Genomic DNA, 19,623 nt, shown 5'->3' on the forward strand with positions numbered 1-19,623 from the left:
ACAAATAGCCTCATCCAGTTTGTCAGAATTATTCTGTCGCTCTTCAGATACCTATCAATTTCTACGACCTGGTCCTCATAATTCTATAAAATAGAATCATAGAATCGCTACAGCTCAGGAGGCCAGTTGTCCCATCCAGTCTGCACTGACCTCTGAACGTGCACTCTATCTAGGCCCATGCCCCACCCTATCCCTGCAATCCACCTAACCTGCACATTTTGGGCTATGTGTATGAGAACAGATGTGGATGAGAAGTACCTGGTTCCTCAGCAAGTTCAATAACCCCTTCTGGATCTGTGCCTACTATTCTTGATGAGTGTACGTGAATTGTTTAGTTTCAATGCTGCAAAATGATTGTTTTACCATCTGGACTAGTGACCTTTCTTGGACCTTTCTATCTCTTTTATAGTCTTCCATGTTTGAAAATAGTATCCGATGGGCGTACATTGTGCCTCAAAGCTCTCCAAATTCTTTCTGAGATTTCTGCTTTCAGGAATGCTCTTCCACCCTGTGCAGTGCATTCAAATGCTCCAAAATAGTAGAGCTAATCATTGTCCCCTCCCAGGCTGGAGGATGATCAAACCTAAAAAGAATTTTAGGTTTTCTCCCAAAAACCAACTGATATGGATTGTAGCCCTCTATCATATGTAGTGAATTATTTGCATGGATGGCCCATGCTAAAGCTGAAGTTAATTTACAATTTGGCCTACCTGCAAAAATGTTATGAAGCATTCCATCTATCACAGCATGATTTCTCTCACACACTCCGTAACTAAATGGCCTTTTTCCTGCTGTATTCATGGTTATTATGTTCATGCTCTCAAACATATCCCGAAATTCATCGGTAACAAATTCCCCCCCTATTATCAGTGAGGAACTTTGTCGATGACCCCAGTCCGTTCCTATCCAATTTTCCATTACCTGTTCCACAATTGTTTTCTCTTCCTTACTATGTATAATTGTCAACTAACTAGTTGCCAAGTCTAATAAAATAAAACTGTTTTTTCTTTATCCCACACCTTAAGATCCATACCACACTTTCATTAAAATCTGCCGCTAAGGACATACTCACGATAGGTCGTGATGGTTTTCTTCTATACTTCTTACATATATCACGGCTGTATTCTCTGGTGGTGGGATCCTCTGTTCCACCGGCAGCGCACTCACGCCCGCGGATTTCCCGACGGCGTGGGGGTGCCCACAATGGGAAACCTCATTTGTCGACTGCTGGGACGGAGGATCCTATTGCCGACGGGGGCGCTCCGCAACAGAAAACGGGTGCAACGGGACGGAGAATCCCATCCCACATCTATCTCTTATCTGTTATATTCTTCATTCTTTATACCCACATCCCTGAGCAACGTTTTTAATCTTTGGGAAGGCAATGGGCAAATTACCGAAGCAACTTTGGCACAATCAACTTTTTGTTTTCTAGACTCCTGTCTCTGATGCAAACAGTACTTCCTTAATTTCTTTAGAGGAAAAATTAAGATTAATTATCAGGACGCAATAGTGTCAAGACTGTGTGAATTGTAAGTCCAGTTTTTCCAAACATGATGGCCTTGTCGTTTTCCATGTCAAGTGCTTTCTTCATCGATGGTTGGCTCAATAATAAAGATATCTCGCTGGATACGACATCCGTGCTAATAAAATGGCTCCTTCTGGTGATTGTACAAGGAATCGCTATTCTTTTCAGCGATTTAAGGGTATTATCCCCCCCCAAATCTGAAACTCGTGGTACTTGCAAATTCCTGAACCCTGTTCCGATCTTTGTCACTTAAAGAGTCCAGATAACATTTCAACCAGTCCATTCCACATGCTGTCGATATACATCCGCTCTCCAATACAGCACAACTGAAGGAATCTGCGACCAGCACTTTCATCACCAGACTGAAACTTCTCATTACTAAGGCATTCTCTTTAGATAATTTCTTCCTCAGAGGCTCCTGCCTCATGTTTGGTTTTAAACACTCTATTATAATCGCCTCAGACACCTTTTTGCATAATGGAACTATGAATCACACCTAAAACACCAATTGACCACACCCTGGGTATTTCTGGGGTTCATTTTTCTGTCGAAATTTCCCAATTCATTCCTCTTGTCATAATTCTCAAAGATGTTTCTGTCCTTGCTATTTTTAGTTATCAATCTTCTTTCAAATTGAAGCTTACCATCCTGTTTCTAAACCATTTAACATCGCGTTAACATTGTGTCTTCTATTCTTGTACTGTTGCTGATCGTCTCATTTATGTCAGGAATGCTGCCGGGAAGGAATATTTGCCAAATAACTTTTTTTGAGCCTCTGACCTGACCGTTGCTCTAGCAGACCTTGCCTTTCTGCAAATTTAACTCCATTCAAAACCAGAAGCTTATCCATATTTGTAACTTTAGTATAATCCAATAACTTGAACACCAGCACCGACTGAGGAATGTCTCGGTGGGATTTTTGCAACCTTGTATGCAGTCTGTTAAATTTCATCATGCACCTTTCTATGGAGGTATCCTCCAACTTTCCCAATTTGTCCAAATCTGCCCAAGCCTGAAAAGCACTTAATAAGTCATCCTTTTTGTAAATTGTATCCATGAAAATTAATAATGCATCCGAAACTTCATTTCAGTCCACTTTCTCCAGCTCAAAGTCCGAAAATACCTTGTGTCTTATTTTTCTTTTGCAAGTGCCAAGGCCATTCCTTGTTTTTTCGTGGGCAAGGATGTAACCCATGCCCACATGGTTGTTTCATGTTTCCATTGGTCACATGGTTGACACTCAGAAACAATGGTGGGTAGTCATTCCCCAACGCTCCAATCTCGGATGCAGTCATTTGTTTTCCAAGTTTCTCTAAATCATTCTTTAAGTTAGAATTCAGAATATAGTCTTTCATCTGAAGAAATCTCAGTTTGCAATCCTTTTTTCCTCTGGTACCATTGTTAAGCTCCAATGGAACTCTCTAATAAGAAATAGAAAGCAAATGTTGAATTCTTCGACTCCAAGTTTTTTGTGTTCAGTGATCATTTCATCAACAACAAAAACAGTGCCACCTACATCCCCTTTATATATTGGTGCATTCTATTGAACAATAAGGGCAATCTATTAAATAATTAAAACCCCAATTCCAATGTAAGTACGAGGGAACAGTAACTATTTCCAAACAACAAACACTGGACTTGCCAGATACCCTCTTATCCCTTGAAAGTATTTCCAAAATTAGGGTTATCCCTTCTCCCCATGATTATTTTTTGCATCCATGTTTTTAAACTTGTTGCTAACAGCATGAATATCAGTCCCGAGCCAACTCATGAGATGGTTCCTTCATTGTACACCATCAGAATGTAAAGAGTGAGAGACCTCATAGGCACAGACAGCACGGTCAAGGCTGAACAAGTGCTAATTGTGGGTCCACAAATGGACTGATCTAGATGGATGTGAAGTTGGATCATTTACATTCAGTTTAATAGATGCATTTTTCATAAGGCAGCCGGGGCACCTGGGCTACTTCAATGTGAATTGGGCACTCTCCTGGCAAAAAGAAAAAGGTGCATGGTACCAGGCGAGACATGAGTATCTCATACAATTATTGGAATGGCAGCAACCTCAGCTAATCCTGATTAAAAACAGACACTCATTAACATCTGATACTGCTCACACTACCCAACTATATTATCTGGAGGCATTCTAATTTGAATGACATTGGTGAATGCTAAGGGCCTTGTGCAACTTCAAGCAATACATGCATTAGGGAAAGCAGTGCCGCATTATCTCATTCAGTGTCTTCATAAGGGAGGGATGAAAAGCTCGGAAGTTTGGAAGGTAATCATTTCCAAAGTCTTTTGAGTCAATGTCTTTATTGGATATTGTTTTTGTGCAAACTTAAATGTGTCTTCTCCTTCTAATCTTAAATCTTTTGTTACACTCCATTTGTTGCTGTAATACACATTGGATGGTAAAGAAGCATAGACGTACGATGAATTTACAGCATAGAATCAGACCATTCAGCCCAATAGGTCTATGCCAGTGTTACTGCTCCACCAAACCCTCTGCCCACTGCCTAAACCCCTCAGTGTCTACTTGTATTCTTATTGCTCATGAATCAATCCAGCTTTCCCTAAAATGCATCTCCGCTATGTTCCTCAACTATTTAATGTGGGAGCAAGCTGCATACGAACATACAGATTGAAAGCAGGACGAGGCCACTTGTGCCAGTTCCATTATTCAATAAAATCCAATGGCTGACCTGATTGTCAGCTCAACCATAGACTCGCCCTTCCCCTGATAGCCTTTCACCCCTTATTAATCAAACATCCATCCAGCTCGGCCTTCAAAAATATTCAAAGGCTCTGTTTCCACTAACGTTTGAGGAAGTGAGTTCCAAACATTCACAAAATTCTGAGAGAAAAAAATTATCCTCATCTCTACCTTAAATAAGAAACCCTGGACGGGATTCTCCGCCCCGTCGTTCCAGTTTTCTGGTGCGACGCGCCCCCGCCGGCCGTGGGATTCTCCGTCCCGCCAACTGGCAAACAGCATTTCCCATTGTGGGCAACCCCACGCCGTCGGGAAATCCCCGGGCCGGCGTAACGGAGAATTCTGACAGCAGAGAATCCAGCCCCCTTTAATTCTAAACAGTGAGCCCCAGTTCTACATTCTCCCACAAGAGGAAACATCCTCTCCACATCCACCCTGTCAATACCCTTTAGGATCTTAAAGATTTTGATTAAGTCGCCTCTTCTAAACTCCGGCAGATACAAGCTAACCTGTCCAATCTTTCTTCATAAGACAATCCACCCATTTCCTGGTATTTGTCTAGTAAACCTTTTCTGAACTATTTCTAAGGCTTTGCCATCCTTCCTCAAATAAGGATTCCAAACTGTACATTGTACTCCAGATGTACTCCACATATTGTAAACCGGTCTCTGCTTCTTCTGAAACCATTATTGATTTATTAGCAACTATCTCATATTTACGACCTGGTTTTGGTCTCCAAGGCACATCAATGAGCCATTATGAGCTCAATTCAGCTGTCTCATGCACCCAACATGGTGTGGTGACGAGGCCGTTGAATCTCGTGAGAAGTCTCTCATGCGATTTGCGACACACGAAACGCCTTGCGATATTTAACAGAATCTCGTGAGGCATCGCGATCTGGATCTCACTGTCACTGGACGTGATCCAGATCAGCATATTTAAATCAACCATTAGGCGCATTTAAATATCTGTTCGCCGGATTCTCCCAGCGCCCGGGACATAATGGCCACGCCTGGGAGACCTCACCAGGGCGCCGTTTAGTACTGGCCCACATAAACGTGGACCAGGCATAATGATACCTTGTGGGGGTCTCCCAGGTCATTAGAGAAGACCAGGTGGTCGGGGACAGGGCAGAGTGGCACCCGCGCACTACCTCTGGCACCTGGGTACCCTGGCACTGCTATCCTGGCATCCTGGCAGTGCCACTTGGGCACCCTGGCAATGCCACCCTGGCACCACCAGGGTAGCACTGCCAAGCTGGAAGGGGAACTGCCATTTTGCCAGGATGCAATGCCCAGGTGCCAATTTGGCACTGCCGGGGATCTGGCCAGGGGGGCCTTACCAGGTGGAGGGATGTGAGGGTGTGTTCCCAGAGGACTTCTGAAGATCGGGGGGGGGGGGGGGGGGGGTGCAAATGGGTGGGCGGGTCTGAAAGGGCAGCAAGATTGGTGTAACATTCCAAAAGGGAGCCTATCTGTGAGGAGCCATTTTGAGGCCTTGACGAAGAGAAACTTCCCGAGGCCAAAGAAACGGCATAATGCCATTGAAAGCCGGGTGTTCCTCGTCCCTGCAGTCGAGAAACACCCCGCTAAATGCACCTTAAACCGGACATCGATTTGTTTTGGTTGCCCTATAGAGCAAAATATGACACCATTCGCATGAAGAGGCATTAAGGCCGACAACCAAAAGTTTGACAATAAGGCATGTCTTAAAGAAGAAAAGTGAGGCAGAGAGTTTTCAAGAGGGAACTCCAGAGCTTAGGGCTAAGAAACTGAAGGACGGCCAACAATGGTGAAGTGATTAACTTCTAGAATACTGAAGAGGTCTACATTGGGTGAGTGTCAACATTTCGGAGGATTGTAGGGCTGGAGGAGGTTAGAAAGGTTGGGGGGGGGGGGGGGCATGCCACAGAGGCATTTGAAAGAAAAGATGAGCAGCTGGATTCTCCGTTTATCCGGCAGCTCATTCACGCCCGCGGTTTTCCTGACGGCATGCGGGTGCCCTCAATGGGAAACCCATTGGCCGGCTGCCGGGATGGAGACTCCTGCTGCCGGCGGGGGTGCGTCACACCAGAAAACGGCATTTGGTGTGGGTTCGGACATGGGCAGCAGAGTTTTGGATGCCCTGAAGTTTCCAGAGGGCAGGATCGGGGGAATCAGCCAGATGTGCATGAGAGTAGTTGAGACTGATGCAACCAAGACACTGAAGACTACCAAAGTGGGCTTTGTGTAGGGCTGAGGGGAGGTTGCCAATTCCATTCATGCACTGTGGACCCAGTCGTGATACAGTCACTGATGGCTAAAGTCAAGTTTTCTGTTACGGCACAAAGCAACATCTGAGTGTCACAGTTGAAGCCCAGACTGCTGCCAAGCAAGGTCAGACTTCTGCCCTCATGTCTGTGCAAAGCGGCTTGCAGGGAATCACAGCAGTCCAGTAATCTATTCACCAACAGATTACTAGAATTGTGAGGTGCCATCCCTGGGCCATGGCTCCATGGGGCACAATCCTGCAGTCCTCTCTCAGCAAGGCAGCATTCATCCTCCCACCCTTGAGACTCTGCCAGTGCCCTGTCAGTCTGTCCATGCTGACGTGGTGCCGTCTGAAGCCAAGCTTTCAAGGCCCAGAACTGGGCAAGGCCATCCTCCAAAGCCATCTGCAATGTCCTCCATGGAAAGCCTGCAGCCTTCCACCAGCCACTCTGCAGCCCCTGGGACACCACTGCGTCGGAGCATGAGATAAGGCAAAGACGCACGGACAACAGCCACTAGGGGAATGAAAATTGTAATTATTAAACTTTGTATGGAACATGGCATGATTTCATTTGTGAATTTAGTCTGGAGCATTTATTTCATGGTTGCTTTATTTTTACTTTGTGGCCAAGTGGATGTTGTGATAGGCAGTTACTGAGGGAAGGTCAACACTGTTGACGAATGGGGATTTGGGATTGTGCCAACTGGAGTTACACCTGGACGAGGTCTTCATGGACAATCCAGACAGAGAGGATCTATAGAGGTTGCATCCTGCCTTTCTCTTCCTCCTGCTTCGCCGCCGCCTCCTCATATTCCTGTTTCTCAGCTGCTCGCTGTAATGGTCGTTCCCTCGTAATGGGGAAGTTGAGCAGCATGCAGCAGACGACCATACATTTTGATACTTGCTTCCTGAGTCCTGCAGGATGACACCTGTGTGATCCAGAGGACAGAAGCATTATTCTGGCATGCAGTGGTCTGCTCTATCATATTTTGTGTGACTCCCGTTGTATTCATCCTGTGTACGTTTGCGTGGGTTGCACAACTGACTTAACAGCTAAGGCATCAGCCCTTGTCACCCAGTAGCCACCTTCTGTTCGGTCATGATGGCTCAAATGCAGATGGCACATCAGAGTGCAGGAGAATGACAGCATCATGGCTGTAACAAGCATACCAGACATTAAACTGCAAAATTTGCTGCCCCATCATCATGAAACAGCTGGACATTGAGGGAGGTGAATCCCTTATGATTCTGGTGTAGTGCAGAGCTGATACTAACCACAAAGTGATGTGGACACAGTTCATGACACCCTGCACAATGCATAACCGCTGCAATCCTAGCGTGGCCTTGTGATTGCTCTGCTTTCTTCTCTCGAGCAAGAGAGAATGAAATGCAATTAGCCCTCAGCGGATAGAAAGCATCAGTCACTTCTCTGAGGCAACAGTGTGCAGCAAAGTGTGAGATGTTTCAAATCTCTCCAGTTTCAACATACAAGGAGACAAATCCATAAATGTTTATTGCCACAGTCACCTTCACAGTAAATGAGAATGCAGTCCTTTCCTTACTTTCTGAGACAGCAATAGATCATAGAAATCAACAACTAACCTGTAGGTTGATGGTTTCTTGAAATGTTGGCAGGGACAGTGGGGGGAGGTGGGGGGGAGGGAAACAGTGGGGGTGGGGGTGGGCGTGGGTTGGGGGGAAAGGGGAGGGAGGCAGTGGGGGTGGGGGGGGGGCACTCTCCTGCTGATCAATGTCATGTTGTTCATGTGCTACTGTCCTCACCAGTATGGTGTTCAGCGTGATATTGCCCAAAGGTGTGCATGTGCACCACGGACAACATTTCCGAGCAAAGACAGGCACCTCTTTCGCATTCAGTGTGACGCGTTGTAATAAGTACAATTGCAGGTATCAATAACCTTGTGCATCATCCAATCGCAGTACTGATTTATACATTGTTCACAATAGTTTAAAATGTATTAATGCATTTAAAATGATCAGTCATATTAAAATTATTTCTTTTTGTCCTTTTTTGCATCAATCCACCATCAGAAGCGGGGAACCGCTATACCAATGCTGTTTGAAGTTGGCCAATATGACATTCAGGAACCAGGGCCAATGTGATCCACATTCTCTTGTAGTTTAGAATATATTTCATTACAGAAAATACAGTAAAATGAAGATGCTACGCTTACAAGCAGAATATCTAGAATGGTCACACATGATATAACGCACAAGATCGGTGCATTAAATGAGCTGAGTTGTGAAACATTGGGACGATACTGGGGAGTTCAGAGAAACTGAGTCATCAAAAATCAAAGTGTTCAAGGTGACAGTTTTTCTGCCTCCAACTTTAAAAAAAATTCCGAGAAGTGATCATGTCTATCCGCCCAAAGTACTTTGCAGCCATTTTAACATGTTGAAATACTCAGCTATTCAGAACGGGATGAATATTCAGAAAAGCACCTTGTGATAATGTGATTTTGTGATACCGACTGTTTGATTAGGTTTGCATGAGCCCATTGATGCCAGAATCGCATGATATTCAGAAAAATAACATGGCTAAGAGTTTCATTCTCACCCACCCTCCGTAATCTCCTACAAAGGACTCCCTGGGCTGAATTCTCCCCATATAGCAGGAGGGGAGGACTCGTGCCTGTCCAGGCGATTTTGTCACTAAATTGTTGGAATTACGTCCTGTCACACAGGACAGTAACACTCCTCATCATCTTACCACTGCTAAGAAGGAGAGAAGTTGGGTGTTGCCTCTTTTTGAAAGGTGCAGGGGTGGAAATCACTTCTCAGTTTCAGAAAGCACAAATTGAGAATATCTGAAGGAGTAATGGCCTCGGGGGGGGGGGGGGGGGGGGGGGGGGGGGAGGGGGGGGATCAATAGCAGGAAGAGTTCTCAGATGCATCTCTGCAGATGTCGTCTGTTGATGTTGAAGTGAAAAACAATCACCATTTGGGCATTAGGCAAAGGGAGGTCCAAAATAAGGTGGATGCATTCAGTGCAATCTCCGCCACTTCAAGGATTGTGACTGGATGGGAATATACTCATTGGCCTCACAAGGATAGGTAAGGCAAAACAATGTACTGGTGTCTTACATCTCATACAACTGACCGAGACGTTTACCTCTTGTAAGCTCTCCTCCCGAGTGTGAAGGAGACTAATTGCTGCAAGGAGAAACCTCTGCGAAACAAACCCTAGCACCATCTGAATTCATGATCTCTCTGTCAACTCCAATTGTCTACCAGAAGGATTCTGTCAGTCTTTAGAGTCAGCTCATTTACTGGAACGGTGCACCTTCATCGCTCATCATCATGGCACGATCATGGGTCCATGTGGGAGGAAATGAGTTTTCATGCCAATCGCATAGTTGTAACATTGCTTTCTCTCCTCGCATAGGAAAAGGTGGTGCACAACCACTATTAGAAAACTACGAGTGGAGAAGGTACAAAAATCGTGAAAACTTGAGTCCACACTAGCAGAAAGCTCTGCCGGTAATGGGCAGGCAGAAAGGATCAGCTGTAAGACAGGCAAGGTTGGGGGCGAGGTGGCAATGGATAGTTGGTAAAGGCAGGGTAAGGTTCATTGTAATTGATGGCAGCTTCATGTGCTTTCTCAAAGTATTACACTGCCGTTGCATGCAACCATTATTTCTTCAAGGACAAATCTTATAGTTATGCACAGTTAGCAAGCTCTTCTGTGTTTCAAGTCATGGGGAGTGCTTTGGTGAAAGAGACCAGCAACTCTAATGGTCAACAGGGTTCCCCAAAGCTCCAGTCACTGCCATTTCCAGCTCTCACTTCGCTACCAACAGTGTCATGGCACCCACAAAGATGCGAGAGTCAAGTGAGCTGCCCGACTCAAACAGGCAACATAGCTACCAATCGTTTCGCTGCAGTGTTGGCATTTAGGAATGAGAAGAGATGGTTCTTGTTCATTCTAAGTGTATCTTTATTGTGGATAAGGCTTCGATCGCTACTTGCCATCTTCCCTTCAATATATTGGGATCCTGTGGGAGGGAGATGCAAACACAGCTTAGGTTGTACCACTCGCTCACATAACATGTTTGCAGATTAAAGCTTTGTACTGATCTTAGCACTTATAAGAAAGGCATTTTTGTAGTGAAACATCATAAGGCATTACAGAAAGTAGAGTCCACTTTCTCTTAAATGGTTTGATGTTTCAATATACTGTAAACACACCCTATACTAATACAATAGCTTCTAATGCAGTTACTGTTGTGCAGGTTTACAATTAACCTTCATCATTGTCGTAATTCAGGTCACTTTTTAAAAATGGTTTCTTAAAAATGAGCAAAAGCATCACCTAAAAGCTGATTTTTAAAAAAAAAGTTATTGGCTCACCCAATCACCAATGTGCAATTGAGTAATAAAACCGTTAACGGCTAAATATTTTACGATTTGCATGTTGAAGACATGGTGGACAACAGGGCATTTACTGTAAAGAGAAAATGGCACACGGAAATGCTGAAAGACCTTCTTTATGAAGACATTTCCAGCTACGGTTTATGCAAAATGTCAGATTTTATGTAAAATAGTTGAGACTCACTGAGTGGGTGAGGGAAATTCTGGGTGTTTTCTGTCACGCTGTGATTTACCCCCAAACCATTTCATTTACATCATCAGAATTCTGAAGTCCTCTATTCTGCTGTCAACCTGTGCCTTCACCCTTGATTCTGACCCAGCCTTCAGAATATCCTTCCTGTTAATGTGTTAGACAAGAGTAACCATGCGTACAAAACAACACACATTTAACCAAGAGAATATATGCATGAAATATCAGACCATACTGTTCATTTTATTGTATCAGCTGCTGACAGAATCTACAGCTGCTCTGGGTGAAGGCATAAAAGCTATAAAAGCTGTAAAGGCCTGCTTTACTTGTCAAAATGGAGATTGGATTACAGTCACATTCACGTTTTGTGTGATTGCATTGCACAAGTAAGTTCTTAACTTATTTGTTTTTGTACCTGCTCGTGTTACAAATTAATATTGTTGCACCAGAAAAGAGTGAAATTCTCAAAACAAAGATAGGTGAGCTCTTTAGAATCTGTCTTATGGGTTGCTGCACACTACGATATATCTTTTGCAGGACCTGAGAACTTCTTTCAGCAGTTGTGTGACTGAACTATCAATGTAAATTTGTTAAAACTTCAGCAGACTGTTTCAATTCTGTCACAACCTACCGATACTGCTTCTGAAAATTGATATCTCATAAATGTGGCTTTCTGAAATCTCACTTCTAACCATGAGCAAAGACAAAATAAAAATTGGATATATCTGCTTTTGGTATGCAATTTTCACTTTTCACAAAATACATTTTTCACTCGACTACAATATGACATTATGAAAATGTTTTTTGACTTTAAAAAAAACATTAATTAAACACCAGAAAAGCTTTGTAAAAGGTTACTGAGTGTAAATAATAGCATTTGGTGGCTGAGTTCTGTGTGCATGTTTGTGTAACAAATGCACGCACATGAATTTGCTCAGAATGTTATCGGGGGCATGCACCATCTTTTGGCGTTACACAAATATTTTGTACCAACTTAAGTTAAATATAGAAGGTGGGTTCTAATGTGAACAACATCCTTTTGCTCATTGGGTTTGAATTGCACAGTAAATTGTTATTTGGCTGAGGGTTGTCAATTGTTCTCTTCTGTACCAGCTCTATGAAAGTGTTATTCAATGAGTCCCACTCCCCTGCTCATTCCCCACAGCCATACATTTTTCCTTTTCAACTATATATCCAATTCCTCCTTGAAAGCTATTGATTCTGCTTCCATCATCCTCAAAATCACGGCATTTGATGTTAACAGGATCCAAGCTGGTTGATGAGGTATAAAGAGCTCTTCTTTTTAGAGTGAGTTTACCGACTTTGTTCAGTCTCACAGCTCTCCTCCCACATACCCAGTGTCCCAATTGTACCCTATTTATATGTGCTCAATGTACTTAATTAAACAAAGCCCTTCACATTGTATCCTAACAATATAATTGACATACCATTAACAATCGAGATCCTAACAACAGGCTTCATAAAAGAAAACAAAAATCGTCATCTCCTATCTGGTTCTTTTAATTTGACATTGATTTAAAAAAACAATCTAATACTCAAAAAGAAGGAGAAGCTTATGAACGCACTGGTGAGCATTCTTCATATTGTCCATTTTCTTTTCACACCAAATTCTTCCACTCCTGTCCTGCAGGCCTTGATTCCTGCTGGGTCAGAGCAGTAGGGGTGTTGATTGTTCTCTAAATCATGCCTACATGGTATTTTCTCACATGTCAACTTAATGCTTATCGGGAGATTGTTTGATTGTGGGGAAACTACATCGTAGTTAAACTCCATCCGCATCTGTTCAACAAAAGTTTCACTTTCCAGCAACAATTACTGAATAATTATGGAGAGAGGAAACCGAACTCAGTTTCCAGCATTTAATTTGATTGTGGTCCCCCTACTGTGTTACTGGCTGAGATCAAAGATCAGGACCAAACTTGCGACTTGTAAGTAAATGCACTTTTCACCTGAAGCAGCAGGGTAACGCTAGAATTCATTTCTAAATATGACATCCTACCTTCAGCTTATGTTAAAAGTTTTGGTGTTACACAGAAGACCACCATGGTATGGTAGCAAATTAGCGTAGTGACTTGCAGATTCTGCCACTAAGATTTTTGTTATTAACTGCAGGTACAAATTTGACATAAACTGATATTATATGACCATGGTGTTGCATCTTGCTTATATGAAAACAAGGGCAATGCTTAAACAACTAAAAGATGTGAGGTCTCATTTTAAAAATGTACCTTTCTCCTATGACTATTCTCAGGATTATTTTAATTAATACTTTAAAATAGTGAAAAGAAGTATGGATACAGCACAGGCACAGTCACAGTTGATCTGTCCCATCGTGCCACCATTGTTAATATGATAGAAACATAGCTGTTAATATTTGCTGCTTGTATAGCAGTACCCTGTGGAGCTGGGTAAAAACTGTGAAAAGTTCACTTGTGGTGATTCAGCCCTAAACTTCCACCTCACATAGAATCATAGAATTTACAGTGCAGGAGGCCATTTGGCCCATCGAGTCTGCACCGGCTCTTGGAAAGAGTACCCTACTTAAGCCCACAGCTCCACTCTATCCCCATAACCCAGCAACCCCATCTAGCCTAAGGGCAATTTAGTATGGCCAATCCACATAACCTGCACATCTTTCGACTGTGGGAGGAAACCGGAGCACCCGGAGGAAACCCACGCACACACAGGGAGAATGTGCAGACTCCGCACAGACAGTGACCCAAGCGGGAATCGAATCTGGGACCCTGGTGCTGTGAAGCCATAGTGCTAACCACTATGCTACCGTGCTGCTCTCTGTCAGGAAGCTTTCTATGAGAGCACTTACAAATGGTGCAACACGCTGCCACAATGGTTAGCATTGCTGCCTCACAGCGCCAGGAATCCCGGTTCAATCTCAACCTTGGTGTGGAGTTTCCACGCTCACCCCGTGCCTGAGGGGGGGTTCCTCGGCGTTCTCTGGTTCCTCCCAAAGTCCAAAGGTTAGGTGGATGGGCCATGCAAAATTGCCCCTTAATGTCCAAAGATGTGTAAAGTTAGGTCGGGTTACAGGGATAGGGCGGGGGTTTGGGATAGATAGAGTGCTCTTTCTGAAGGTCGGTGCAGATTTGATGGGCACTCCTTCTGCACTATAGGGATTCTATGAAAAGGTAACCATGAACTGTGCGGTATGGTGTATTAGTGAATCGACTCAATGTGATGCTGCAGCTGTGTGTGTCTAAAAATATCACAGTACAACCCTGAAGAGCAAGTCTTATGGCATAACTGCCTCTGAGGTAGAGGTTTTGGGATGCAATCCCACTCCAGAGACTTGATTACCAAGGAAGCTGCCTTCCTAACGCAGCCTGGAAGGTTGTGTATCAACCTGCAAACCCTGCCAACACACACTTCTGGCATGAGCAGGAAATGTTCCTAGTCAGCCATGTGATGGAAAGAAAGTTGGAGCCTCGACCATCACGATCCATAGCTTCAGTGTACCATATGCATGAAAAACGTTCACGATGCCACAACAACATGGACTCCCTGAGTGAATTTTAACTTACCACCACAAGATTGAAGATGCCTGAACATTTGTGTAGTTATTTAGAAGGTACATTAAACCACAGTAGAGCTGCACGCTTGTTAATCACCAACGTTGTAATGTAACACAGCATAAGCAAGAATGTATAAGTCATTTAACAGGATTCATATTAGTTATATATCACACAGATTACAGAAGGTCATTCAGCCCATAACACCTGCATCAGTGCTGATTCATCAATGCAAACTATCTATAGTTGCTATGCAGGAGTCTGATTCTAGTCTATATTCTATGGCAACTGTCCCAGTCTTTGGTGCTACACGCACTGGTGCATATTTATGAGTGATCAGGTTATTTTCTGTGTGATGGTTATTTTCAGTTTAATTAGCTTTTTATAAGTTTTCAGTTTTTTATACATCAGTCTCACCCATGAAATGAATAGAAAGATGAAACAGACTTTGAAAAAATGTTGACGTTTATGACATTTATATTAATATTTTTGTAATTACAGTTATGGTGATATTTGTGATGTTGTTCAAATGAGTAGAACATAGCAAAAGTTTTATCAAATACTATGGGGAATTTAAAGACATAACATTTTTAAAAAACTATTTATGTTTTCGGTGCAATCTAACTTTCCAAGTTCAATATAAAAGTATAAAATTCAATTTATTTTCACTAAATTCAATGTCTGCTGCTGAATGAAAGTCAGAAAATAATGGTTTGAGGCCTTATGTGATTGAAGTGCTTGGTCTAGAGAGGGAATAATATTCAGATTTGATCAATTTTATTTTAATTTGGAGTTTTAAACAAAACAAAGAGAACATTTTTGTTAATCTCAACTCATGGCAATGTTATCCTAATTGAAAATTTGGGAAATGTAAAGAAAGAGATTCATCAGTTTGAAACATAGTCCCAGTCATTTCAATTCAGTTGCATTTCTTTATCCCGTTGACATATGAGTTAATTAGCTCTGTGTTGTCAAAAAAGGAAACATGAGCCATACCATGGATGTCCCCATAACACCACTGAATGGTTAACACTCTTACTGCACATACACCATTTCCCGGGGGTATTCTGGGACCCTCTGCTGTTGATTGATGAGGCTAGCTCCCAGGTCTGCAGAAAATACGGAGGCTGGGGATTGAAGGTGATTTAGAGATGTGGATCAGAAATTGGCTAGCTGAAAGAAGACAGAGGGTGGTGGTTGATGGGAAATGTTCAGAATGGAGTTCAGTCACAAGTGGAGTACCACAAGGATTTGTTCTGGGGCCGTTGCTGTTTGTCATTTTTATCAATGACCTAGAGGAAGGCGCAGAAGGGTGGGTGAGTAAATTTGCAGACGATACTAAAGTCGGTGGTGTTGCCGATAGTGTGGAAGGATGTAGCAGGTTACAGACGGATATAGATAAGCTGCAGAGCTGGGCTGAGAGGTGGCAAATGGAGTTTAATGTAGAGAAATGTGAGGTGATTCACTTTGGAAGGAATAACAGGAATGCGGAATATTTGGCTAATGGTAAAGTTCTTGAAAGTGTGGATGAGCAGAGGGATCTAGGTGTCCATGTACATAGATCCCTGAAAGTTGCCACCCAGGTTGATAGGGTTGTGAAGAAGGCCTATGGAGTGTTGGCCTTTATTGGTAGAGGGATTGAGTTCCGGAGTCAGGAGATCATGTTGCAGCTGTACAGAACTCTGGTACGACCGCATTTGGAGTATTGAATACAGTTCTGGTCACCGCATTATAGGAAGGACGTGGAGGCTTTGGAGCGGGTGCAGTGGAGATTTACCAGGATGTTGCCTGGTATGGAGGGAAAATCGTATGAGGAAAGGCTGATGGACTTGAGGTTGTTTTCGTTGGAGAGAAGAAGGTTAAGAGGAGACTTAATAGAGGCATACAAAATGATCAGGGGGTTGGATAGGGTGGACAGTGAGAGCCTTCTCCTGCGGATGGAAATGGCTGGCATGAGGGGACATAGCTTTAAACTGAGGGGTAATAGATATAGGACAGAGGTCAGAGGTAGGTTCTTTACGCAAAGAGTAGTGAGGCCGTGGAATGCCCTACCTGCTACAGTAGTGAACTCGCCAACATTGAGGGCATTTAAAAGTTTATTGGATAAACATATGGATGATAATGGCATAGTGTAGGTTAGATGGCTTTTGTTTTGGTGCAACATCGTGGGCCGAAGGGCCAGTACTGCGCTGTATTGTTCTATGTTCTATGTTCTATGTTTCTATTGGATACGGAGATGGGTGGTTGCTCTTGGCGAGGAGGCATCAGTTACAGTTTTCCCACCTAGAGAGGTGGTCATTCTCAGGGGGTAACTGGCCTGCCAACCCTGGGGAGGACTTCTCAGCTTTTCACGAAGGGCACAAGTTGGCCTGAAGTCAGACCAATGTGGTTTCCGTATCCACCGTCCAAATCTCCCAGGATCTAGACCTGCTTGGTTTTCCGTTCAGTTTGAGGCTGGAGCCCTTCCTGTGGTCTCATGTTCTGCTATTGAGCGTTATTTACATCCAGAGATGACACTCTTCGCCCTCTCTGATTCACATGCTGAACACAACTTACATGAAATACACATGAATGTAACTCATTAAGAGCAGAGTTTCATCAACTTAAAAGACAATCCCAGTCGTGTCAATTTGATTGCATTTCTATGTTTTGTGAACACGAGAGAGGAGTTCACTTAACTTTGATCCTATAATAATTTTCCTTCCTCGTACACTTATCTGGTTTCTTCATAAAGTTGCCTGTGTCTTTCACCCAAACTATTGTAATCCATGTGGAATAATCTTCACATCTTGTCAGCTGGTTATTCATTCTGCTACTTGTCCCTTGAGCCCACTCATTCTGACTTTAGTACCATCCCTCTGGTACCTTCTCAATAGGCTTTTCAACATCATCGGTTTATATTATACCCACGACATTACCCTCTTCTACACTTCCTGTCACCTTCTCAAAGAATTCAATGAGATGGATCCAGCATGACCTTCACTTTTGAAATCCATTTTGACTGCTCCACTATATTTTTGGATGAAGAGGTTTCTCCTGAAATTTTTTGGGGGGATTACAAGCGACTATCTTATGTCTCCTAGTGTTGAACTGCTCACAGTTCGAAGCTATTAGCCTACCAATCACCTTCATAATTTATAAAAAGCTCTATTGACTGGCTCTTCAACCTTCTCACTTGAATAAAAGAGAGTTTAATTATGTTTAATCTTTACTGATAGTGATAACCTCTCAATTCTGCCATCTTAGGTCATTTGGACATTCTGGATTCTCCCTCTGTGTACCCGAACAGGCGCTGGAATGTGGCGACTAGGGGCTTTTCGCAGTAACTTCATTGCAGTGTTAATTTAAGCCTACTTGAGACACTAATAAAGATTATTATTTTGTATTATTCCTTGAAACTCTTGTTTGCATCTTGTCCATTGCCTCTCTATCCCATTTTTTAATATGGAGACCAGAGCTGTACAAGTGTGATTGAGCAGAAGTCCTGCATTAATTTAAGCTATCTTCTCTCCTTTCTGCTATTGGAAATGAATCCCACTGCTTTCTTTGCATTTTTATAGTCCTATTGACTCGGGATACTACTAATGAATATGCCCCTCCCCCTCCAACACTGCCTTTTTATAGTATTTAGAATCTTATTTCGATAGTTTATGATCACCTTATTCCTACTCTCAAAATCTATCATTTCACACTTACCAATGTCAAATCTAACTTATCATTTATGCACCTGTCGTGCAAGTTTGTAAACATAGAACATAGAACATAGAAAGATACAGCACAGAACAGGCCCTTCGGCCCACAATGTTGTGCCGAACCTTTGTCCTAGATTAATCATAAATTATCATAGAATTTACAGTGCAGAAGGAGGCCATTCGGCCCATCAAGTCTGCACCAGCTCTTGGAAAGAGCACCCTACCCAAGGTCAACACCTCCACCCTATCCCCATAACCCAGTAACCCCACCCAACACTAAGGGCAATTTTGGACACTAAGGGCAATTTATCATGGCCAATCCACCTAACCTGCACATCTTTGGACTGTGGGAGGAATCCGGAGCACCCAGAGGAAACCCACACACACACGGGGAGGACGTGCAGACTCCGCACAGACAGTGACCCGAGCAGGAATCGAACCTGGGACCCTGGAGCTGTGAAGCAATTGTGCTATCCACAATGCTACCGTGCTGCCCAATGCTAACATGTGCTTTGTCACAGCTCTCCTCACGATTAACTCGACCCCCTAATTTAGTGGCATCTGCAAATTATACTTCAGATTCCAAGTCCTAATAGCTTGTGTAAGTTATGAGCAGCGGTTGTCCCAAAGAGGCTTCCCTGTTGCCGTCACTTTCGCCTTCTCTGAGCAACTACGTTTAACCTCTTCTCTGTCTTGTTTGTTGTTGTCAGCTTGTTATTCATTCTGTTACCTGTCCCTTGATTCTACACATTCTGACATTAGTCAAGAGTCTGCCATGTGGTACCTTCTCAATGGTCTTTTCAACATCAGTTTATATTGTACCCACGACATTACCCTCTTCTACACTTCCTGTCACCTTCTCAAAGAATTCAATGAGATGATCCAGCATGACCTTCACTTTTGAAATCCATTTTGACTACTCGCATGTATTTTCGGTTTCTAGGTGTTTTTTTGTGTGTTCATTGCCATCATTGAGTAAACGTTTCATTATCTTTCTGACCACCGATAGTAGAGCTAACCAATCTGGAGTACTATTTCATGATGTGTCTCCCTCATTAAATATATGAATAACATTAGCTGCCCTCCGGTTCTCTGGCGTTTTCTAATGATTTTTGAGAAAAGAAACATTTGCAACAGTGCCTCCACTATTTCTGCCTTGGTTTTGCTTGCGTCTGTCAGTTAGTTTATTCACCAATGCATGGATGTGGCATAGACTGCCGAATACATGTGTTCGTGAACTCACAGGGTACATGCATGTGTTGGCGAGTACATAAATGTGATGGTTGTTGGACTCCCAGGTAAATGCA

Source organism: Scyliorhinus torazame, chromosome 6 (genome assembly GCF_047496885.1).
Source record: "Scyliorhinus torazame isolate Kashiwa2021f chromosome 6, sScyTor2.1, whole genome shotgun sequence".
Taxonomy (NCBI): Eukaryota; Metazoa; Chordata; class Chondrichthyes; order Carcharhiniformes; family Scyliorhinidae; genus Scyliorhinus; species Scyliorhinus torazame.